Below are 26,779 nucleotides of genomic sequence, written 5' to 3'. Positions count from 1 at the left end.
TGGCCTGACTTTTGCATATCGACTTGGTATCCATAGCATTATTTATAGCTCTTTCATACGTCATCATTTTGCTACCTCCAATCACCGCCCATTCACAACGTTTGTTGCATAAATAGAATGCATAGTGTCACGCCCCTACACCAGCGGTAGTCTTTCAACCGCTTATAGCAAGGTGCGGCACCACCGAACGCTTTCTTTTCACCAATACTCACCTTCGTGGACTACGCCTAATTCACTTGTCCTTACTTAGTTTGTTTTTCGCAACCAAGTAAAATGCATTTATCCTTTATACTTAATGAAGCCCATACTCATTCATTATCCATATGCAATTAACCAAGAACATCAACAATTGCAAACAAGTATAAAGGGAGGGGCAACTCCCGAATAGTCTGCCCAACAATATATTATAACAGTTTCTTCAATAATACATCATCAAGTATACTTGGCAAAACTCCAAGTCTATACTTAGAATAATTTTACAATCAAGGCATAGAACAACCTTTTACAACATCAATGCCAATCTACACGGTAGGAGGGTGCTCACCCGAGACACCTAAGACTCCCCCTTAGATTCTGCACGATTTCCACCTCAAACCGCACTCTGATCGACCTATGAATGACCTCCGGTAAAACTGCGCACTTACACCTTGGAGCGCATAAGCTATGCGCATTTCCAATTATTTCTGCGCCCTTTTTACCCCTTGTCCAATGCGTAGAAGAGATGCCAATTCGTTGTTCCTCAAACATCTGCCACATTCTTGACTCACCAAGAATCTATCTCCATAATCCATGCTCAGGTCCATGGAAACTCCATCCATCTGCAACATGCCATGATGCTTGATGCCAAGCCATCCCTGCACCATCAATCATACCTGCTCAAACATGCTTAAGGACTCACTGCCATGAGCAGCTAACAATGAGCCCCATCTTCTTCTTTCATCTAGGAAGATGTAGAGGGAGTAGAGCCCGAAGGCTCTCCCTCACTAATCAACTCAATCCATCTATCAGGATCCTCAATCTCCATCCTTTGTAGATATGCCTCCCGGTCTTCCTTCTGGACATCCGGCCTCACATACACCTCATCATCATCATCATCATCCTCCACCAACTCTAGCCTCCTTGTCAAATCCAAGATGCTATCTGAAAGTGATCTAATGACCAATGACTGCTCCACAAGCTTTGCTTCAACAGTGGACAACCGTTTGTTCACCTTCTCCTTATCTTCCATTTGCATCACTCCCAATTTACAATCAGACCTTGTCACACCAATGGGCACATCTTCCCTTCCATCATAAATGTAGAGCTTCCTCAAATGTGGTACAACCATAGCCTCAAATTGTTTCATGAATTCCATCCCCAATACAGCTTCATAGTCATCAATCCGCACTATAGTGAAGTCCACCTTCCCGGTCCATTCACCAAGTGTAGTGTCCACTCTCTCAGCTATACCAAGAATCTCCATAGGAGGAGAATTCACTGTCTTCATTTGCGCCTTTGCCGGTACAAATTTCAGCCTAATTCTTCTCGCAGTATCTTCACTCATGAAGTTGTGAGAAGCCCCACAATCCACCATAGTGAGTACATCAGCACCTCCAACCTTCATCTGAACATACTCCAATCTGTTCCTTTCAGGATCTCTCCTAGAGACCACCTCCGTAGTAGCAGAAGCACCAAGTATCTGCATCATCCCCACAGAAGCACCTTCATTCTTTCCATCAGATTGTGCAATAGCAGCCACCTTTGGTTTAGAAGGACAATTCTTCACCGTATGTGGACCAGCACATATCCAACACTTCAAGGCTTTCTTCGTCTTCGAACTATCATCCGATTTCGAAGCATCTTCCTTCTTCTTATCTTTCGGTTTCTCAAACTTCTTCTTCCTATCATCATAAGTCTCATCATAATGTTCCACCAACCTGTCAACAGCAGCAAAAGCTTCTTCAAGTGTCCTAATCTTCTACCTTTTCACTTCATTGCGTGCCCAAGGCTTCAACCCAATAATGAAGTTGAACACCTTGTCCCTCTCCGCCATGTCAGGAAGTTCCAGAGCTGCACTTGCAAACTCCCGCTGATATGTTTGTAGGCTTCCGGTTTGCTTTATGTACTTAATCTTCGTCCTTGCTTCCCATGTTTCATCCTGAGGACTAAAATGTGTCTGCAAAGCCTTCTTCATGTCATCCCACGAAGTAATGTCATCAGCACTACCATTGGCAATCTGATCTAACCTCCTTCGCCACCACATCTTAGCATCCTTTGTTAAGAACTGAGCAGCTACCTTGACCTTTGTCTCATCATCAGATAGACCCAAACGTTCCAAGTATTGCTCCATGTCCCATAGAAAGTTGCCAAGAGTCTTTGCATTCCTTGTGCCATCATAAAATTCCGGTTCCTTGACCTTCATATGAGGTACTCCTCCACCTGAATTGTGCCTCACTACCTTCTTCAACACCGCTATCTCATCATTGGCTCCGTCAAGAGTTTTCCTCAAGTTCACGATCTCTGCAAGACCCTGATCCCTTGCTTCTTCAACCTCTTTGACCCTTACTTCAAGTTGTGTACACATAAGATCAGTGTACTCATACTGTGTTCGGAGTTCATCATGTTGTGTTCGGAGTTCTTCGAGCTCTTCCTTTGTCTTCAAGTTGATCTCTTTCTCTTTAGCAAGCAAGTCCATCTTCTTATCCCAAGAAGTCTCCATAGCCTCCATCTTTTCCAACACCTTTTCAATGAACCCAATAGTAGTATCTTTCATAACATGACTAGACCCAGCCTGAGATTCAGTTGCCATCTCTAATAACTTCTTACTCCTTTGCAATCTAGTTTCGACCATTCAACAGCTTTACCAAGTCACCTGCAATTAGAACCAACCCTTGTTCCCCTTCGTGTGAAACAGTTTCCTTCACCTGCAAGCACCTGTCAAATTTCCAAGTGTACCCACACTTGCTTCACCAGCTCTGACCGAGCTCTGATATCATCTGTCAAGGTGTGTATCAGCTTCAATGCTTCAACACCGGCTTCACTCGTCGTGAACCTGCTCTGATACCACCTTCACTTCGGTGAAGGTGTGTAGCAGCTACAACCTTCAATACCCTGAATCAGCTGCTCTGATACCACCTGTCACGCCCCCAATTCTTTTTTCGTTTAATTGAGCGGGTGCGGCACCGCCTAAGTTATTAAGATGTTCCATCGTTAATAAACTTTACGAACTACGCCTTAACAATTCATAATCAACATGAATTCATATTATTAATGTGCGGAAACCATTAACAATATACAATAATAAAATCAACTCGGCAATAATAATAATCAATCTCTTTTATTATATGTGCAAAGTTACAAAACCGGGAGGGCGCCCGCCCGTGCAAGAGCGCACGGCGGCCTTGCCAAACTCCACCGAATACAAGTTTACAACATACACATATACACCTCTTGTGTCGTTGGGCGGGCGGGCGCACCCGTGCACGAACCCACCGCTGAACCACAACACACAACAAGATATACAACCGTGTGGTGGCTACCGTCCGCACCACACAACCGACTCACACCCGGAACGCCCGACTCGGCGGGCTCATCCAACCGCTCGTCGTATCACAACTCTGCGCCCTTCTTTTCTGCGCACTCCTCCTTGTGCGTTGGAGCAAGAGCGAAGATTGCTTGCCAAAATGAATCGCAGTCCACCATGTTTATACGCACACTACCTTGTGCGTTCTCTCCTGGCCGACTCTCCAATGTTTAACATGAGCGCCCCTCATACTTGGTTTGTCCACCGTCGGCTCGCCCCAAGTGCGGGTATGCTCATCACACTCATCCATCGCATATATATAACCGCCACAAGTCATATTACTCCGCGCGCCTATATGCGATGGTGACCAACACTTAGTCAAATTCGCGAGTTGGAGGAGCGCGCGCCCGGTATGAACTGCAGGGCGTTACACATAGCCTCTAAACGCGCGATTTTAGTATAGCCTCCATCACATGACTAGCTATATCATCAAGCACGATTGTTTGCACTCCTTCAATTGACTTTGTCACATTGTATTGTTTTAGTCTTGGCACGACGCACGATTATATTCTTATGGTCTTGTGCATTATCAAACTTTTATTACATAATCATTTATCACATTGCTGGAGTATGATCGTGCACATATTGCATATGGTATTAGTGCATGTTTCATCGCATCGTTGGCATACAAACCAATGGTTATATTCATACATATCCTCTCGCCCCCCATGTGTGGATGCATAGTTTGTTAGAAAATGTAATTTCTACTTGTCTCACATGTGACTTTTTATGTAAAGGAGTTTGTTCCTATTCTATAGGAGTAGTTATATCTATATGTCTCTAGTTTGGTGTGTGGTTGAGATATTCTCTCAACAAATTGATTGTGTGTCCAAAATAGTTTCCCTATCTTGAAACAACACTTCTTGTATATATTGAATATCATAATGGATCAATGTGGATAGTTTTGAACTATCAAATTTTACCTTGGTATCTGAGCCCGTTTGGGTGTGGTACTTGGCCCCTTCTGGGGAGGGAAATAAAAAATTTGATTAACATTTTGTTTGTTTTCCATTTGTTTGTTGGCCATCCTTTGTTACTGCTATGTGACTGCAGATCCGAGAGTGGCTGTGGAGGCTCATTGATGAGAGGTGAGATACTTTGTTTTGTGACAGATGTCACTTGTTAAGTGGTGCCATGGAATGAAAGCAGAGCTGAGGAGCTGTGGAACGCTACCGTGGAATGAAAGCGGAGCTGTGGAGAGGTGATGTCTTGCTCACCAACGGTACTCTGCTCTACCGTCCACTCCTTCCATCCAAGGTTCTCCTCTATTTTTCTTTTCTTGTTGTCGTATGCTCGTGGTGAGTTGGCGTCGAGATTAGGGTTGGTGACTGGTGGCTTGGGAGATAGATGCATCCATTAGCGGAATCACGTAGTGGCGGAACACTTGCTATGTGTTAGCAATCGAGTTAGCCTAGGACGGTGGTGTCATGAGCTGGCGTTGCATGTGACGGTGGTCTGGCGCATAGGTTTGGATTACTCAACAGATCATGGTAGCAGAGGTCGAGCCGTCAGATTGACTGCGCAATTCGTTGTATGTTTGCCAATCCTAGAGCGAGATTCACTGGAGTTGTGAGCCAGATGTTGGGAATTTTTTGGTAAATTCCAAAACAAAATCACTGAACAAAGAGATCTTTAACATAGGGAAACAAAAAAAATGTTTGCTGGAGAAGAACAGAGTTTCACACACACCAAAATAAACTTGCATTCATTAATCAAAGATAACTGTTATTACAAATTCTTCCTCTGCCAGAGGGATTCTCCAAGAACTTCCACAAAAAACAAATTACTCTGTTTCAGCTCCAAAATTTATTTTTACACTACTGTGTGTAAAAATAAAACTTACATTTACTGCTTGTAAAAATCTTTTTCTACTCATTTCATTCACAACGATTTTTTATTTATTTATTTCAATCTCCAAAAAAAAAACTTCTTCTCGCGCTGCTGCGCATATTACATTTCATACATTGAAATTACAAAAAAAAACATTACATTTACTGCAGCATTTTCACACCTCACATTAGCACTGCTGTGTGAATCCCCTGTATCTCCTTAAACAACAACAACAATTAAAAAAAATGACACACGAGCTTTTCTATATTTTACATATTACATTGCGTATATTTTTTTTAACAAAAAAAATGACCATACCTTTCTTTTAATTTGCCATACTTCCGTGCATAAAAAAAACATTAAAATTGAAACATTTCACCTACTATCTACGAACCAACGTAAATACCATTAATTACTTCACTGCAGTAAATGGCGGTCAAACTCAAAACTTCACGTAATGTTCATGTGCAGGCCTGAACATCAACTTTGGCTTAATCGGACGGTGGACAGCCTTCATCTCAATCCAATGAATATCGCTTGGTCAAATCAAACGGACGTTACGTCCCGATAAAAAGTGGTTTTGGAAAAATTACTGAGGACACGCGTCAGCTCAAGGTTTTATCGCGTCCGTTCGGAGAATACCACTTGCTCAGCAAAAGCGGTGCGATGGAGGTTGGCAGTTTTCTTGAATTAAATACGCGTGGCAGTTTGAAATTAATATTTCAACACTCCCCCTTAATTTCAACTGCTGAGTTATCAGTCATACCCAAACATTTCCTCAAAAATTCAAATCTTTTCTGGTCCAATGGCTTTGTCAGAATGTCTGCAACCTGTTCCCGAGTCCTGCAATGTTTTAAAACAATTTCTCCATTGCTTATCAATTTCCTGATGTAATGAAACCTTGTGTCAATGTGTTTCATTCTCTTATGAAACACCGAATTCTTGGATAATGCAATAGCTGAGCTATTGTCACAAAAAATCACAGTTCCATTTGCCTACTCTTGGCCTAAGCTCCTTAACATTCTTCTCATCCAAACTGCTTGACATGCTGCTATAGCGACCACATATTCCGCCTCTGCTGTAGACAATGCTACAATAGGTTGTTTCTTAGAAGCCCATGAAATGGCTCCTGAAACCGTGTGAAAAACATAACCGGATGTGCTTTTCCGATCATCTACACTTCCAACCCAATCACTATCAGTGTATCCAATTAAATCTGAACATTTTGAGACTATATAAAATGCCAAACCTTTTAGTACCTTTAACATACCTCAGAATTCTTTTTGCTACCTGCCGATGTGCTTCTTTTGGCCTCTCCATGAATCTGGAAATTAAACTAACAACATGCATTATATCTGGCCTAGTTGTAGTCAAATACATAAGGCTGCCAACTATGCTCTTGTACAAACTAGGATCAAAATCCTTGTTGCTGTCCTCTTTGCTGAGTTTTAATCCCATCACTGTGGGAGTGATTGTTGCCTTGTTGTCCTGCATGTTAAATCTTTCCAACACTTCATTAACATATTTTTCTTGTGAGCTAAAATCCCATTTTCATTTTGTTCTACTTCTATTCCTAAGAAGTATCTAAGCAAACCCATGTCAGTCATTTCAAATTCTTCTTTCATGACTGTTTTGAAGTTTTCAATAAGATAAACATCATTGCCTGTGAAAATAACATCATCAACATATAACACAACAATTAGAATTTTACCATACTTTTCTTTGATGTAGAGGATGGGTTCTCCCTCACACTTTTCAAATCCATTTTCCAGTAGATAGGAATCTATCCTACTGTACCATGCTCTTAGTGCTTGCTTCAGCCCATAAAAAGTTTTCTTCAATCTGCACACTTTGTGCTCTTGGCCTTTCTTTTCATAGCCTAGAGGTTGTTCAATGTAAAGCCCTGACTTCATGTCCATTTGGTAAACTTTCCACTTGTTTTTTGCTACTATGGACAGCACTGCTCTCACTATTTCCATTCTTGCAACCGGTGCGAAGGTTTCCTCATAGTCTTTGCCATACTGCTGCTTATATCCTTTGACAACCAGCCTTGCCTTGTGTCTTTCTATTTTGCCTTCAGCATTGCTCTTGGTCTTGTAGACCCATTTAACTCCAATGACTTCTTTTCCTTTTGGTAGTTCAACCAAATCCCATGTCTTGTTTCTCTCTATGGCATTGATCTCCTCATCCATAGCTTCTATCCATTTCTTATCCTTAATTGCATCTTCGAAATGAATAGGGTCATCAACATGACAATATAAAGCAAACAAAGAATTCATACCTTCATCATAAATGTCACTTAAATTTCTGAATTTCTTATCTCTTTCATTTGGACAAGTGCTTGAAGAAGCACTTGAATTTCCTCCTTGTGGTGTGCTTGGAGAAGCACTTTCATTTCTTCTCAAGGGTGTCCCTTGCTGTCCTTGTCTTGGTGCTATTGTTTGGGGATGCATTTCAGCCATCTCCTCATCATTTTCATCATGAGACAAACAGTTTTTAACATTCACTGTTTTCTCTATGCTTCCATCCCAAGCTTCCTCCTCAATGAACTGAACATCTCTACTCACAAAAAACTTCTTGGTAGATGGGATATACAACCTGTAAGCTTTGGATTCCTCACTGTATCCAATGAAAATACATTTCTCCCCTTTACTATCCAACTTCTTCCTTAGCTGATCTGGAATGTGTGCATAAGCCACACAACCAAAAACTTTCATGTGGGTGACTCCTTGCTTTCTCCCACTCCATGCTTCTTCCGACACTCTGTTCATGACTGCTTTTGTTGGGCATCTATTCAAAATATATACTGCACAGTGTACATCTTTAGCCCAATAATCATTTGGCAAATGCTTTGCCTTTAACATACTCCTCGCCATGTTCGTGATTGTCCTATTCTTCCTTTCAGCAACTCCATTTTGCTGCGCGGTGTACCTAGCTGTAAACTGCTTATGGATTCCATTTTCTCTACAAAAATGTTGAAATTCTTTGGAGATATACTCACCTCCTCTGTCAGTTCTTAAAACTTTGATATGCAACCCGCTTTGGTTTTCTACAAGTGCTTTGAAATTTCGAAATTTTTCAAACACTTCACTTTTGTTCTTCAGGAAATAAACCCAAGTCTTTCTGGTGAAATCATCAATGAATGTTAGAAAATATTGGCTGCCTGCTAGTGATGGAGTTTGCATCGGTCCACATAAATCTGAGTGGACAATTTCTAAGGGTGCTTTTGCCCTGATGCTTTTCCCTGATGGAAAACTTTCTCTGTGTTGTTTCCCCAAGATACAACCTTCACAAAGGCTGTCTGGTTTCTCTATCAATGGTAATCCTCTTACCATTCCTTTTCTACTCAACAAGTTAAGACCTCCAAAGTTGAGATGTCCAAATCTCAAGTGCCACAACCAATTTTCATCCTTTGGTACGCTTTGGAAAGCCTCTTGGGTAACTGCTGCAATTACTTCTTTGTTTTTCAAATCTACCCTTATTCTAAGAGGGAACATCCTGTTCCTCGTCATCTTCACTTCAACAATACATCTTTTGCTGGGTGCTCTATCCATGATGGTGCATACATCATTCTCAAAGAAAACATTGTAACCCTTTTGAACAAGCTGTCCAATACTTAAGAGGTTACACTTAATTCCAGGAACATAATAGACATCTGCTATGGTTTTCTTTTCACCTTTCTTTGTAAATATTTTTACTTCTCCTTTTCCCATAACAGAAATTTTACTATCAATCCCAAGTGTGACTTGTGATTTCACATTTTGATCTAAAGAAGAAAATAGGGCTATGTTTCCTGTCATATGGTTGCTGCAACCGGAGTCTAGAAACCATATATCATCACTGTTTGTTTTAGCCATATTAAAAGCTAACAACACATTATCTTGGCTGATATTTTCTCTACTGATATTTGCACTAGATCTATTACTCATATCATGCTGCTTCTTCCTACATTCATTTGCATAATGCCCATATTTTTTACAATAATAACATTGGACATTGGATTTTTCATACCTTTGTCCTTGAGCATGATGTTGTCCACTTTGTTGGCTGCTGCCTTGGCCTTGGTTCTGATTTGGATTGCTGCCTCTTCCTTAAGCATTTGTTGGATTGTTCCTTCCACCTCTGTTTTGGCTTCTACCTCTTCCTCTCTTGTTTCCTCTGCCTTGACCTCTTCCTCTTCCAAAGGACATCTGGGTCTTGAAGGCTTGCTCTAGAGATGAGTTTTCATTTCTACTCAACCTCTGCTCATGTGTTATCAGTGATGCATGTAGTTCATCAACTGAAAAGTTTGTGAGATCCTTTGTCTCTTCTATGGTGGTGACAATAACATCGAACTTTGAGGGTAGGACCCTCAATAGTTTCTCCACAGTCCTCCTTTCTTCAAGAGTTTCTCCATGAGACCTTATTTGTGTGACCAGACCAATCACATGTGTAAAGAATGAGTCAATATTGTCTGACTCCTTCATGCACAGATTCTCAAAATCTTTCCTCAGCAACTGTAGTTTTGCTGTCTTCACTTTCTCCATGCCTTGATAGGTTGTCTTGAGAGTTTGCCATGCTTCTTTGGATGTCTTGGCTACTGATATCCTTGGAAACACACTCTCATGCACTGCTTGAAATAAAAATACGAGGGCTTTTGAGTCCTTCTTCTTATTGCTCTTCAACAGATCTTTCTCTACCTGAGTTAATCTATTAAACTCATCTTCATCTCCTAGTTCTTCAAACCCATATTCAACAAGTTCCCATAAATCTTGTGAGGCAAACAAGGCTCTCATGGTTATTGCCCAATAGTCATAGTTTTTCCCATTCAACTATGGGGGCTGAGTGTTAAACATACCCATGCTAGTTCTGGTGCTGGAGCCAGCCATTCTTGCACACTTTACTATGCTTCAAATATTTGACTGTGTATTTAGAATAACTGACTGTTTCTTCATTAGCAACTCAAAAAACTAGTTTGAGAAATACCTTGGATTTTTTTGACTGACTCTTCACTCTGCTGGAGAAGCTGCTGCAACAAAGAACCTTCCTTTAGCTTCTTTGACACCTTCAAAGAGCCTGGACAAGCTCTGATACCAATGTTGGGAATTTTCTGGTAAATTCCAAAACAAAATCACTGAACAGAGAGTAATACTCTGTTTTTGCCACAGGATCTTTAACATAGGGAAACAAAAAAAATGTTTGCTGGAGGAGAACACAGTTTCACACACACCAAAATAAACTTGTATTCATTAATCAAAGACAACTGCTGTTACAAATTCTTCCTCTGCCAGAGGGATTCTCCAAGAACTTCCACAAAAAACAAATTACTCTGTTTCAGCTCCAAAAATTATTTTTACACTACTGTGTGTAAAAATAAAACTTACATTTATTGCTTGTAAAAATATTTTTCTATTCATTTCATTCACGACGATTTTTTTTTTTTATTTTTTTTTATTTTTTTTTAATTTCAATCTCCAAAAAAATTTTCTTCTCGTTTTGCTACACATATTACATTTCATACATTTAAATTACAAAAAAAACATTACATTCACACCTCACATTAGCACTGCTGTGCATTTCACTTTGCATTACATATGCAATGAACAACCCTCGCCCTTTACATTGTTGTGTGATTCCCCTGTATCTCCTTAAACAACAACAACAACTAAAAAAAAATGACACGCGAGCTTTTCTATATTTTACATATTACATTGCGTATATTTTATTTAACAAAAAAAATGACCATACCTTTCTTTTAATTTGCCATACTTCCGTGCATAAAAAAAACATTAAAATTGAAACATTTCACCTACTATCTACGAACCAACATAAATACCATTAGTTACTTCACTGTAGTAAATGGCGGTCAAACCCAAAACTTCATGTAATGTTCATGTGCAGGCCTGAACATCAACTTTGGCTTAATCGGATGGTGGACAACCTTCATCTCAATCCAACGAATATCGCTTGGTCAAATCAAATGAACGTTACGTCCCGATAAAAAGTGGTTTTGGAAAAAGTACCGAGGACACGTGTCAGCTCAAGGTTTTATCGCGTCCGTTCAGAGAATACCACTTGCTCAGCAAAAGCGGTGCGGTGGAGGTTGGCGGTTTTCTTGAATTAAATACGCGCGACCGTTTGAAATTAAACACCATACGCTCTAGGAAGCTAGGGAGTTATGTTTTGTAAGCGTTGTGCCCCAGCTGCAAATCTATGGTGATGCCAGATGCACTCAAAGATCAATTGGTGGATTCTAAACCTGAAGCCGTCGGGGCAGTTCAATGCAGAGCCTGAAGCCTTCGAGGTCAAGATCGCAGAAGGCCGAGAAATTGCTGGAATGTGTTTTGTGGTGTCTCCACGCAGGTCGTTGAGATCGGGAGATCTACAGGATTCGAGAGGATCGTTGCTGAAATCGTTGGCTGTGTTGGAAGCCCGAGGCTAGTAGCATGTTGATGTGGCTTTGAGGCTGATATCAGATAAGCTCGTGTTTTCTGTGGTATTCATTTGATGTGCGAGATCCCTCCAATCCTTTGATGTGTGAGATCACATAAGGTCAAGAGATTGTCGGTGTGGTCGGGTTTTGGGAAGAGAGAATGTGCCCAGATTTTTATTTGCATGAGGATAGAACCCTGGGCACTTTTGTGGCCAGGGATCGAGTCTCAGCATGTTTGCAGAGATCCTGTGAGGGGAAAAATGGTGTCTCTAACACCTCGAGTTCTGCTGAAGCTCTTACAGCACATGAACATGAAAATTGGAGGCGATTACCATAAAATTTGCTGCAGGTCATTGGCATAGTTCCCGCACTTCTTTGGAGTTTTCCTGCCGCTTATCTTCATCAAAAGGGAGCTCATCGCTGTAAATCACCTTCAAATTGAGATATGAATTGCGAAATTCCCTTTAGATTGAGGCATTTCGAGTTGGTTGTTGTGCAGCTAAGTAAATTGTGTTTGTTGCATTATTTTATTGGTGTTTGAGATATGAATTGCGAAATTCCCTTTATATTGAGGCATTTCGAGTTGGTTGTTGTGCAATGAAGTAAATTGTGTTTACTGCATTATTTTATTGGTGTTGTTGGATCAAAATTTGTGTCAGGCCATGATCAAAGAAATTGGAGCGTCTGTCACAATCAACTGGCGATAAACAAAAAAAAAGAAATTGGCGTGAAAAAGCCATGCAAGTGGTGGGTCACGCTGCTCGAATCCCGAGCATATCGCTTCTACGAGCCGATTAATATATTCGTGAGTGGAGCCACATTTTTTTGTTGGTGCATTGACTTCAGGATCAACACATTCTCCACTAAGTGTAGCCTTCATTTTATTATTGCACAGATTTCAATCAAAGCAAGGGAGCTGTGAAGCGCCGAACTTGTAGCCACTTGGAACTGATGTCTATGATATTTTATTGTGGTGTGTATTAATATGATGTCTATGATATTTTATTGTGGTGTGTAATAATATGCCATATCATGGTATTTCAGGTTTTCTTTGAAGTGACATTGGTTCTGACCAACTATTTTCACATGTGTTGGAACCGGTCATTCCAACAATACACAAATTTATAGGATATGATGAAGACATCACATTGAATATGGCATTAGAGGAGTTTCATCAAAGATTAAAGGATGATGGACAATGAAGTGAAAGTTTGTTAGAGTTTGTAGAATAGACTCATGATGATGATGTATTGTGAGTCACACATTGTAATTATAACAAATCTACATGTTATTGTTTTGTAATGGTTAATTATGGTCCTTGAAATGCTTTATGTACCTTTTGTCAGACCTAGAGAGGTATGCATACCCCTTGTTATGTGTTCCCTCTATTAGAGAGTTTTAGCACCCTAGAAGAGTGTGTCATGCGGGATGGATACACTTGGTGGGTCATATTGGTTTTAGACTCCATGAGGTGAAATTTTATATTTAGGGGGAGTTCATCGAGAGGTTGGATGAGCCATGTATGTTGTCACACGGAATAAGTCGATCTTGCGGACAAGATAGACCTTCCTAGAATCTAAAGAAGACCTAATGACAAGTAAACCAACCAGACACTATCTTTCTCTAAATATGCTTTTATAAACAAAGGAAAACAAGTGTTTTTAGGGCCTACCTTAGGTCCAACGCAAGCTTGTGGATGCCCTCGCTCCTTCGATCCAAATGAGCTCCTTTGTCACGAATCTGCAAACACAAACAAGGCAAACAAATTAAATAGCACCTGAAAAGCCAATTGCATAAAACATATTTAACATGAAAGTCAAGGAGTCCATGAAACAAATAACATGAGATACTTGTTGAGAAAAATGAGTTTGATTGTATTAATTCAAAAAAAGAAGAACTTTACAACCTTTGCCTTGATGCTGTACAAGCTCCTCCGAGGGTCCAGCAAGAAGTCTCCTCTACTTTGACAAGTTTCACTCACTCCCCAATGAAGCCAAAAAGGTATGTGATCTCTCCTCTTAAGCTCAACTAGGAAGTCTTGATTTCACCAGCATTTACCCTAAAAAATGTTTAGCTTCTAACCTCCTTAGCAACCAGCCCAATACCTGTATTTATAGTGCAATGGAGGGAGGTTACTAGGTCCTCCTTCAAAGGGATAAAGCCCTCCTTCAAAGGGATATCTCCTCTCATCAAGGGATTAGCTCCTTCTCTTTTGGGATACATGAACAACCTTAGAGCGAACAATCCACGTCAAAATTCCTTCTAGAAACCTCTAGAATTAACCCAAAGTGAGTTTTTTAAGATAAACTTGCGCCGTTTGACTTTCACAGGGGTCCGCACCTACACTGTTAGGGACAGAGCGGGCAGGTCCGCAGTTTTTGTACACAGAAGGTGCGGGACCGCAGGTGACAGTGAGAGAAAGTGCGAAACCAGAGTTACATTGATTTTTAATGTCTTTCTCTCATTTTCAAAGCTTGATTTGAAGAGCTGAGGTCTGAGACTTGCTTAGGAGGACAATACAAGTGATGATAGACCCATACTGACTGCAAATAATCACGGTGACGATATTTTTGTGTAACAGATTTCCCCCTAAAGTGCGAAGTCTGTAGTAGATGAGGATTTCTTATCATTTAGGAAGAGTGAAGTACCTTATCATTTCGAGGATCATCTTGTGGAGAGCCCGATTGGAACTTGTAAAAACATTCAATGCAAGATATATATATATGAGATCATATCATCGCTGAGGTAGGCATTCCCATACTCAGATCAAAACTGACTAGAAAAACTAATTACTGCTCTGATATAGGAATGATCTTGTAAAACATCACAAGTAAAGACTCATGTGGACACAATATGGACGCAACCATCTGTTTATGAATAGTCCATTATATAATGAATACAAAATTCCTCGCAGCCTGGATTGTGGAAACTAGATCCAGGGTCTTCATTTCTACTTCCCGAAACAGTACGATTCTATCCATGCGAATGAATGTGTTGATGTCGAACATGGTAGAAACCACTTGATTACCAGTCAATTATGTAAACTGTTAACAAGTGTGAGAGAAACCACCAGTGATGTCAATGGCTCTTAAAGTACCCAGTACAATCCATGAGATGCGAATAAATGTGTTGATGTCGAACATGTCACGGAATCCTTTGATCGAAAGTCAATGATGTAAACTGTCGTCAAAGGCGAGAAACCTGCCATTGAGGCATGCAGATCTCAAGGTACTGACGATTCCTAGATCATCTTTCTAGATAATGAGCTGATGTCGATAGAAAGCGATCCGTCATAGGCGAGACCACAACACGAAATCATAGATCGAGTTTGAAGAAATTTAGTTGCAAGGACTGACTCAGGGATGGTCAAGATGGATGACAAATATTTTGCAAATGAATGGCTTATTGGCAGTGACCTCTTGAACCCATAACGATACGACATATGGCTTGGTGACAATTGACCCAAAGTTAATACCCAGAAATCGGCTGAAGACTTTCAATGTGGTTTGATCAACTGTTAGGCAAAGGATTTCCCAACCAAGGTGAATAAAAGTGTCGTGTTCAAGAGTGGTTACAAAGTATGACAAACAAGCTCATTTTTCTCTCTTTTCCCCCACCATTTCTGGCAAGTACCTCTTTATTTTTGACAAGCTTGAGGAGGATGACATTTGCTTGATTATAAGCTCATCCTTCGGATGAGTCCAACTTAGTTTAAATTCGAACCCCAAGAAGGAGTGCTTCGTTCCTGTTTGTAATTGAACAGGTCCTTTACTGTGAAATTTTAACGAGTCCAGTATAGGAGAAACTCGGCGTTTTTCAATTTTAGAGAGTCTGAAAAAACTTAAGAAGACTCCAGGGTTGACCTTTTTCGTAAATTTGTGTCTCCCAAGCCTGAAAAAGTATAAAATAATACTTGAGAGAACCGCTTGATCTTTTACGACCAAGGAGTACTTTTCGTCATTAGTGCCTTTGACCCGAAAAAGTAAAAAAGCGATCAACGACACGTCGTTTTATAACCAATATCGAATTTGAAACGACAAAAATCCGGCGATCTTTTCATGTTTTTACGGTCGGAAAAGAGCTGTAAGTGGAACGTCTTTTAATTCCGTTTTAACGAGTTTAAAAGAAACACTCGGCAATCTTTTCATGTTTGAGGAGTCAGAAAAGAGCTTAAAGGTGACTCTAAGGTTTCACTTTTTCGTAGGTTTTAACGAGTTCAAAAAAATGATAAAAATGTACTCATGGTTTTCACTTTTTTGTAAGTTTTAATGAGTTCGAAAAAATGATAAAAATGTACTCATATGGCTGACTTTCAATTTAATTTACGAGCAGGAAACGACGGAAAGAACTCGGCATTTTCATTTGTTTTACGAGAACGAAAAATAGCAAAATAATCTCAAGATTTTCATGAGTTTAACGAGTCTTGAAAATAACTGAAATTGACTCGAGATAGGTTTCATTTTTACAAAAGCTTGAAACAGATAAAAACTATGCTTCAAAGTAGTTTCATTTTTACACAAGCTTGAAACAGAGAAAAACTGTGCTTGATGCCCCCTAAGCGTAATTGCTAGAGCGCATGCCCCCCAGCTTTATTTCATTCAACTAAGTACAATTTGGATGGAATGAAGGTTCATGTACGAGATCCTTTGAAAGACTCGACCTAAAACTGTAAGAAAAATATGCAAAAAACTGAAATAACTAACCTAAATATACAACTTAACATTTATGAGATCTAGTCAAACTCTTGGCTCAATTAGAGGAGGATTTGTTTCATTTTTTAATGAGCTTGACACAGGAAAAGAACTATACTCGGATCCGGTTTCATGTTTACGCAAGATTGAAACGCAAAACTATGCTTGTTATAAGTTCACATGCCCCCAACATAATGACGCAAATCGTGGTACATGCCCCCCAAGCTTCATTGCATTCAACCAGGTGGATGAAATGAAGGTTCACTTCCAAAATCTCGGAAAGACTCGAGGGAGTTATTTCATTTTTAGTGAGGTTGACACAGGAAAAGAACTATCCTCAAAACCCTTGTTTCATTTTTTAAACGAGCTTGACACAAGAAAAGGAACTATGCTCATAACTACTCTCTACAATCTACCTAACAAGGAACTATACTCTAAAAACCTTGATTCATTTTGTAACGAGCTTGACACAAGACAAGGAACTATGCTCTAAAATCCTTGATTCATTTTTTAACGAGCTTGACACAAGACAAGGAACTATGCTCATGTCTAGTCTCTACAATCTACCTATATAACCTACCCTTGTTTCATTTTTTAAAGAGCTTGACACAAGACAAGGAACTATGCTCTAAAAACCTTGATTCATTTTTTAACGAGCTTGACACAAGACAAGGAACTATGCTCTAAAATCCTTGATTCATTTTTTAATGAGCTTAACACAAGACAAGGAACTATGCTCATGTCTACTCTCAACAATCTACCTATATAACCTACCCTTGTTTCATTTTTAAAGAGCTTGACACAAGACAAGGAACTATGCTCAAGACTCCTTGTTTCATTTTTTAACGAGCTTGACACAAGATAAGGAACTATGCTCCAGAAGTTCGCATGCCCCCAGCATAATGATGCAAAGCGAGGTACATGCCCCCCAAGCTTCATTGCATTCAACCAGGTGGATGGAATGAAGGTTTACTTTCAAGTTTTAACTTGAAAAGGGAGTTGTTTCATTTTTTAAGGAGGTTGACACAAGAAAAGAACTATCCTCATACTTGATTCATTTTTTAACGAGGTTGACTCAGTAACAGGAACTTTCCTCTAAACATCCTGTTTCATTTTTTAACGAGGTTGATACCGGAACAAAACTATCCTCACAACAGCCTGTTTCATTTTTTAACGAGGTTGATACAGGAAAAAACTATCCTCGCAGTAGCCTGTTTCATTTTTTAACGAGGTTGATACAGGAAAAAAGTATCCTCGCGACTCACTGATCATGGCTTCCAACTGGAAGAAAGACATGTCAATGGACACACCTTGATCATGGCTTCCAAGAGGTCTTCATCAGAAGGAAGAATAGTTCTCTGGAAGGAACACATGTCAATGGAGTCCAAAGGGATAAGAACATTGTGTTCAAGTAATCCCATAGAGTTTTCCGTGTCAATTACCGGATCTAAATCAAAGGAAGATGAGAAAACAATGAGAGGCTCACTTACATCGGTAACTGAAAACATGGGACCAGTTGCCACATAATTAACCCGTGGCGGGGAAGATACCACTTTAGAATCAGGAACATTTAGGGCTGTCATATTATTGGTAGTTGAAACAAGACTAGGGAACGGAAGCTGGTCTACAGTCATAATATTTCCATCGTGAGGGAAAGACATCACGCGAAAGAGTGTCGATACGACAACTTTCATTGCATAAACATAGTCTCGTCCAAGGAGTAAATTGAAATCCAAGGGACCTCGAACTACCATAAGATCAATATAAACAGTTTTACCTTCCAAGGTAATAGAAAACTTAGGAAGGATCCCTAAAGGTTCACTAATGGTTTTGTTAAAAGCTTTCAGATTCTAGGTTATAGGTGCAAGCTGAGGGGAACCCAAAGCTTTCCATGCAGTTGAGGATAAAATACTAATAGAAGCGCCTTCATCTACCTGTGTGCGATGCATTTCCCTACCACCAACCTTGACAATGATTTGGAAAGGGATGGAGGAAGGAAGACGAGGTTCTGTCAGTCTATTCCAATCAAAGGAAAAGACCTTAGTACTTGGAGGGGGTTCTGTAGAAACATGTGAAATTCCCCCCGGCATAGAAGAATCTGATGTAACAAAAAGAACCTGAGCGATATGAAGTTCACTCTCTAAAGGGAAAGTGGGATCGATCGAATGTGAAATTGAATCAACCACTTGATCAACTAATGGATCATCAACCTGAGAGACATGATTTTCACTCTCCAATGGAAGAGTGTGATCGACTGTACTTGAAATTAGATCAATCACTCCGTCAGTTGACGGTAGGTTGGGAGAAAGTTTATGGTAACCAGTGGGAAATTCTTGCTGTGGAACAGTAAGGTTTTCCAACAATTTTGAGGCTTCATCCATGTGAGGGCAAATGTGAGTTTGATGACTCCCTTTGCATAACTTACAAGGAAACCTAACTCTACCCTTTTTCCGAGGAACCTAACTATCACTGGTTGATGGATCAATGGAAAGTTGATGAGATTTTTCTGACCATACTCCCAAGACCTTTGGAATACCAGGACAATTGATAAGGAAGTGGTCACCCTTACAGAGCCTGCAAGGGTATTTGGGTTTACGATGCATGTCGGAGTTTTCCTCAACACAACTAACACTTACAACCACGGTTGGTTGGTTGACTTCTTTCTTATCTTGCTTCTTCTTCTTCTTCTTCTTCCCTTTCTTCTTCTTCTTAGACACCTGGTTACTAGCATCAAGGCTTTTACCAAGCGAAGAGGAAGAAATGGAGGAAGAAAAATTAGGCGAAGAAGGTAAACGGTCAACAGAAGGTTGGTGATGTTGAGATGGTGAACTCTGTTGAGGTGAAGCATTCGGTTGAGGTGGAACAATTGGAATATTTGGGGCCAACGAAGTTGAAAATAACCATATCGGTAAACCTATTGTAAATCCAGGTAATGACAAAGTAGCCATATAAGGAGGACCAACATTTGCAAAGAAAGGAAAAGTACTAGGATGCTCGTTAAGAGGGGTTCCTTGGTCGGTAAATTCCGGAACAATTGCCATTATATTCAACTTTAGTGAATTTTATTAACAATTTAAAACTAAAATTAACAATTCGCAATTCACACTTAACACTTAAAATTCATAATTCACACCTATGGTCTCTAAAAGTAAAAACAAACAAATTAACACGCACTATCAAATCTAGGAGTCAAACCACACACAAACAATAACTTTCCGTACCGAAAACACTAGTTGGTGATGAAATCCAACGTCGCAGAATTCAATACAGAAATGGCGGTTGGAACAGTTACCCCAACAACCTACTTAATGAATAGACTGACACAAGCTCCTCCACTGAACCGTCTCGAGTGAAGAGAAACCCCTAGAAAATCCAAGTGAGTCTAGCCGACGTCTGCTCCAGGTATAGTGGGATCTTCCCACCACTGTCACCTTAGGAAGAATCCTATGGATTATGGCCACTAAGGTTACCAACTGAAACAAGTATACCTGGGGGAACAGTCTATGATCCGATACGCACGCAAGGGTAGAGTAACAAGCTCAATCCCCTTGAAGGCTCCTTGACATAATCCAAGGTTTACCAACAAGTGACCCCAGGCTCCTCGACAATGGTCAATCCGAGGTTTACCGTTTTTAATACGTGAATATCTTCTATCGTTCCCAATGAGGAAGGATTGATTCCCACACTGGTTCAGATATGATCTCGTGCTTCTCCTTTAAGAGGAGCTTTCCGAGAGCATAGATGTAACAATTGGATTTTTATCCTACCGCAAGGTACAACTACTTGTTTGTTTTACTGTCTTTGAGAGTTAACTAAAACCTATTCCAAGACACTAGCCTAAGCTAGATTGGTGGAAAGAGCCCTAAAAATGTAAAAATTTGTTGGGTCCCTATAATACTAGTGATTACCCCATTACTATTGTAGTTATACCCCTTATTTATATTGTTGTGCCCCTATTACCCCCATATTGTTATTTCTATGCCCCATAGAATCCCTCTATTGTTATTTTTGTGGCTTTATATTATTATTGTTAGGTCGGCTGGATTATATTGTGACTCCTTAGACTCCTATATATAGAAAGGACGTTTTGTCATTTGTATCATCCAAGAATTGTTTATTTATGTAATGTAAAGGAGGTTTCCCCCTCGAAGAGGCTGAATTCTAAGGCGTTGATCTATCTTTTCTATCTTTTCTTGAGCTGGTTTCATAACATTTGGTATCGGAGCTTTGGATTCTAGGGTTTCGCTGCTCCAAACAGGTCATCGTGGAATTTTCGCTATAACTGTTTTTCTGTGACGTTTCAGAAGTAAAAAAAAAAACCCATTTGAGAAGAAATCGCGCTGAACCTTGGGTCCGAATTTCAGATATTTTCACACGATATTTGCGGAGATATGATCTGAGGAAGTTGGTCTTTTTGCAGACTCCTGAATTACATTCAAAACAGGTGACCTAGGGAAAATCTTCATAACTTTCTCTCTGGGGATCGGATTGAAATTTCGTAAGAAGGTACAGAAAGAGGACGGACTTTAGTTTCTTGTATGTGTGTTTCAGATTCAAAGGTTGAAACAGTGACTCGTGGCACGTCGTACAAGTTCGCTCTACTGAACCAGTCTAAAAGCAAGTCATTGTGGGAGATTTCACATAACTCTTCCTTGGAGAATCCAATTTGGCTCAGACTTGTGGAATTGGAAGGAGGACACAGAAGGCTACTATAGGTAGCAATTTCAAAACTGGATGATCCGAAATTGCAGAGATACATCAGATTCAATATCAGGCTTCTATAAAGTGAAAAAAGGTGTGTAGTTTTTTTTTTTAAATTTTTGTGTAAGCTTGGTTTAACGGAATTCAAAGGGCATAGTAAAGCATTATTATCGGTAACTGATGCCCCGAGGAAAGAAAATGCAAACACCTAGTAAGGAACCTGAAAGCTCTAGCATGACTCATGAAGAAGAGGAAGAAATGCTACATGATATATCAAAATTACAAGAACAAGTGCAACAAATGTCACGCTCACAAAAGCTAACAGAAGCTAAGATAAGTGGCGTGGAATCTAACATAAAGGGCATGGAAGCTAAGATGGATGATTCGAAGACAGATTTGAAGAGAGACATGGCAGATTTGAAGATAGATTTGAAGATAGACATGGAAGAATTGAAGAAGTTTCTACAAGAAAGGGTCACTAATGGTGAAAAGGTAGTAAAGGAAACTCATGATGAGAACAAAAGAAATGTCAATCATGATTCCATAGATGCTAATGTTGGATCGAAGAATCACCATATTCCAAAAATCGATATGAGGAAGTTTGATGGCAAGGATCCCGCTACATGGATATTACAGATGGAGCAATTCTTCAATCTCAATAATGTGCAAAACGCACAAAAGGTACGTATGGCAACTGTATATTTGGAACCAAATCAGTTTGTATGGTATCAATGGCTTTGCTCTCGTAAACAATTTATCACTTGGGCAATTTTTACGGAAGAATTGATAGCACATTATGAAGATATAAAAAGCAACACTTTTTTTAGCCAATTGATAAGTCTCAAACAAAAGGGTTCAGTAATGGAGCACATTGAGGAGTTCCAAAAATTGAACATAAGGGTAAAAGATATTCCAGAGGAGCATAGGATTGATGTGTTCATAGGGTCTTTAAAGGATAATATCCAACATGATGTTCGCCTTTGGGAACCTGATTCATTAGAGAAGGCATTCAGGTTAGCAAGAAAAATGGAAAGCAAAATTATGGAAACCAGGAAGCATACCACTCACAACTATAAAGATGGAAGTGTTGTTACCCCTAGTCTTCCACAACCTATAAGGTTGACACCACAAAAATTGGAAGAAAAAAAGAGAAAAAGGGCTTTGTTACAGTTGTGATAGCAAATACACTAAAGGTCATAAGTGTGCTGAGAAGAAATTATTCTACATAGATTGTGAAGAGGAAGAAGAAAAGGAGCAAGAAAAGTCAAAAGAAGAAGATATACTCCATGAACAAAGCCTAGATGAAGAAAAAATAAATCCGACCATATCTTGTAATGCATTGGCGGGAATTACTACTCCTCAAACCATCAAGATAGAAGGACAAATCAAGAAGAAAAAGGTAATAGTGTTGATTGATTCAGGAAGCACCCACAATTTTATTCATTGTAGGGTAGCAAAAGAATTGAATTGCTTCCTATATCCAGCACCAGAGTGTCAAGTGATGATTGCAAATGGAGGAACAATAAATTTCTCTGGAAAGTGCCATAATATCAAGCTATCCATTGTAGGTTTTAACCCTGTACAGAAATTACCTGCATACGAATTCTTAAACAAAGAAAATAAACAATGCGAGAGCATAACCCATAAAACACATATGCACAGAGATTTTTCCCTGGATCCCAAAACCGGGACTACCAGCTTGATTTTTCATTATGTTCCTTTCAATGTTACAATACATATTTATACATGCCGAAGCATCCAATACCATGTGCGAAAATCATGCACAAAACCATAGGTAGGTTCGCCCAACCTAATATAGGGTCGTGGAAAGAATATAACACAACCCAACACTCTCCCACTTGTTGTTTTCTTTCCACAGGGGGCCACAGGAGAGCTTAGTCATTTTTCCAGCCCTGAAAGACCCATTGTTTCTCTACACCAAGAGAACTTCTCAGAGCTCACAGATTTTGTCAATGCATTTGCAGTATTCTTAAAAGTGTCCACCTTTACCAGCAACACCTTTTTGTCTTCTATCATATCCCTCACAAAGTGATACTGAACATCAATGTGATTTGTCTTTGAATGATAAGCAGGGTTCTTTGCCAAGAAAATTGCACTTTGGCTGTCACAGTCTATTCTTATAGCTCCCTGTACTAACCCCATACTTGAACACAATCTCTGCAACCAAACTGCTTCCTTGCTTGCATGAGTGTCTGCCATGTATTCTGCCTCTGTAGTTGATAGTGCCACTACAGATTGTTTCTTACTCATCCAACTGACTGCACCTCCAAATAGGTTAAACACATACCCACTTGTAGATCTTCTCTGATCCAGATCTCCAACCCAGTCTGCATCAACAAAACCATGAATATCCAACACTCTGTCCAATCCTGGTCTTCCTTGGTAGCACAAACCATAATCACTAGTGCCATGCAAATACCTGAAAACCCGCTTCACTGCTGTCCAGTGCTCCTTCCCAGGTTTTGACATAAACCTGCTCAATACTCCCACTGCATGTGCAATGTCTGGTCTAGTACAGACCATTGCATACATCAGGCTACCGACTGCACTTGCATATGGAACACGGGACATGTCCTCTTCCTCTTCTTGTGCCTTGGGACACTGTTCAGCAGATAACCTCGCACCTACAGGAATAGGAACCTTCACTGGTTTACTATCCTGCATATTAAACCTCTGCAGTATTGTCTCGACATACTTCCTCTGGTTTAACCAGAGCTTCCTCTTTGCCCGATCTCTTTTAATTTCCATGCCCAAAATATAGTTTGCAGCACCAAGATCTTTCATGTCAAATTTGGAGGACAATTAGGTCTTCAAATCCTGGATAATTTCTTTGTCATTTCCAACCAGCAACATATCATCCACATACAAGACCAGATAAATAACACGGTCACCAATTAATTTAAAATACACACAATGATATGCTTTGCTTCTGGTGAAGCCAAGTCCCTGTATAAATGTATCAAATTTCTGATACCACATCCTTGGTGACTGTTTCAACCCATACAGAGACTTCTTTAACTTGCATACCAGTTCTTTCTTACCCTTCACCGCAAAGCCTTCAGGTTGCCTCATTTAGATTTCCTCTTCCAAATCCCCGTGAAGAAATGCTGTCTTCACATCCATCTGTTCTACCTCAAAATCAAAAGCAGTAGCAACAGATAAAAGTAATCTAATAGAAGCTACCTTGGCAACAGGAGAAAAAATATCACCAAAATCAATTCCCGGCACCTGGGAATAACCTTTTGCTACCAACCGAGCTTTATATTTCTCCACCTTTCCTTCTGCATTAGTCTTCTTCTTGAACACCCATTTGCTGCCAATGGGTTTCCTTCCAGCCGGCAACTCTACCAGATCCCAAGCCTCATTTTTGTGCAAAGATGCCATTTCATCAACCATGGCCTCTTTCCAGAGTTTTCCATCCTCTGAATCCACTGCTTCCTTCACAGTTCTGGGATCATCATCAGTAACAGACAAAGCAAAATTTGAACTGAAAGCAGATGGACTATACCTTTCTGGCTGCCTTCTTTCTCGACCTGATCTTCTCACAGCCGGAGTTTGTGGCTCTTCATCTTCTGATTCCTCCTCTGCTGCAGAGTCTGATTCTTCCTCCTTTGGCTCAAACTCTATCTTCTCAGGTTCCTTTGGTTGGACTTCAGATTGAATAACATCTTTTACCTCTCTGAACACCACATCTCGGCTGTACACAACCTTCCGTGTGACTGGGTTCCAAAGCTTATAACCCTTTAAACCATCCTTATACCCAATAAAGATGCACTTTTCAGATTTACTATCCAACTTGGTTCGTTTCTCCTTTGGAGCATGTACATATGCATCACATCCAAATACCCTCAGATGTGAAAGAGAGGGTTTCTTACCAATCCATACTTCTTGTGGAGTCTTATCCTCCAACGCTGATGAGGGTGATCTGTTGATCAGGTAACGTGCAGTATCCACCGCCTCTGCCCAGAATTCCTGTCCTAACCCGGCACCACTGAGCATGCTTCTTGCCCTTTCCATCAACGTCTTGTTCATTCTTTCTGCGAGTCCATTTTGCTGAGGTGTATATGGAGTAGTCTTCTGCCGTGCTATACCACACTTCTTACAAAATTCTTCAAATTCCTTGCTGCAAATTTCTCCACCATTATCTGTCCTCAACACCTTTATCTTCTTCTCTGTCTGATTTTCCACCAGAGCCTTAAATTCTTTAAACCTGTCAAAGACTTCAGATTTCTTCTTAAGGAAATATATCCATGTATTCCTTGAGAAGTCATCTATGAATGATACATAGTACACAGACTTACCCAGTGATGGAACCTTCACAGGTCCAAACACATCACTGTGCACAAGCTCTAATATCTGTTTCGTCCACTTACCACCAGAGGGGAAACTCACTCGATTCTGCTTCCCATACACACAATTTTCACAGAAATCAAAATCTAGAGAGCTATCATTCATACCTTCTACCATACCTTTACCATGAAGTATTCGAAGGCCCTTCTCTCCAATATGTCCAAGCCTTTGATGCCACAACATGGTCTTCTCTCCAGAGACCACTAGATTTTCTACTCCATTTTCAGGAACCATAGAACTATTGCACCCATCAACAACAGTGCTACCTTGCAGCTTGTACAGAGTTCCAATCTGAACTCCCCGCATCAATATCAGTGCTCCTCGAACCATCTTGCAGGTATCTTTCTCGAACACCGTCTTTACACCTGCATCATCCAACTTGCTTACAGAAATCAAATTTCTGGCCAATGCAGGAATATGTAGAACACCCGGAAGTGTTCTAACCCTTCCACCTTGCAACTTCAACTTTACTTTTCCCCGACCAATGATTCTAGCCTTCCTATCATCTCCTAAGAAGACATCACCACCATCGTATTTCTCATACTCGCAGAACCACTCTCTATGGGGAGTGAAGTGAAAGGATGCACCTGAGTCAATCAACCATGCCTCATGATCTACATGTGTACTTGAAGAAGCCAAGTACACATCCCCACCTTCATCTGAGGTGGTTTTCGCCTCTGCAGAAGGAGCATCATCAGATCCCTTTCCTTTATCAGGAGCTTTAGATTTACAATCCCTTCTGAAGTGCCCTTCCTTTCCGCATTTCCAGCACACCACCTTTGTAGGTTTTCCTGGAGATTTAGATCTTCCTCTAGATTTAGATCTCCCACTCGATGACTTATTTTTGTTTCTGTTCTGGGACCGTCCTCGTACAGACAAGGCATCACCATTCTGGTTGTCCATATTCTTCCGTCTCATCTCCTCCGTCAGCAAGGCTGAGACTATTTCATCAAACTGCAAAGCAGTTGCATTGCTACCTATTACAATAACCAGACTATCCCACGAATCTGGTAGAGAACACAATAGACTGATGCACTTATCTTCATCTGAAATTTTAATATCAACAGATAATAATTGACTTACCACAGTATTAAACGCATTCAGATGCTTTGTCACCGAGTCTCCATCTTTCATCCTCAGGTTATACAGCTTTTTCCCCAGGAACAATTTATTCACCAGAGACTTAGATTGGTACAAAGTCCCTAACTTGAC

Source organism: Pinus tabuliformis, chromosome 7, assembly GCF_031772625.1.
Source record: "Pinus tabuliformis cultivar Carrire ecotype Pingquan chromosome 7, CPIR1, whole genome shotgun sequence".
NCBI classification, from domain to species: Eukaryota; Viridiplantae; Streptophyta; class Pinopsida; order Pinales; family Pinaceae; genus Pinus; species Pinus tabuliformis.
The sequence above is the reverse complement of the archived record's forward strand: the minus strand, read 5'-3'. Positions refer to the sequence as shown.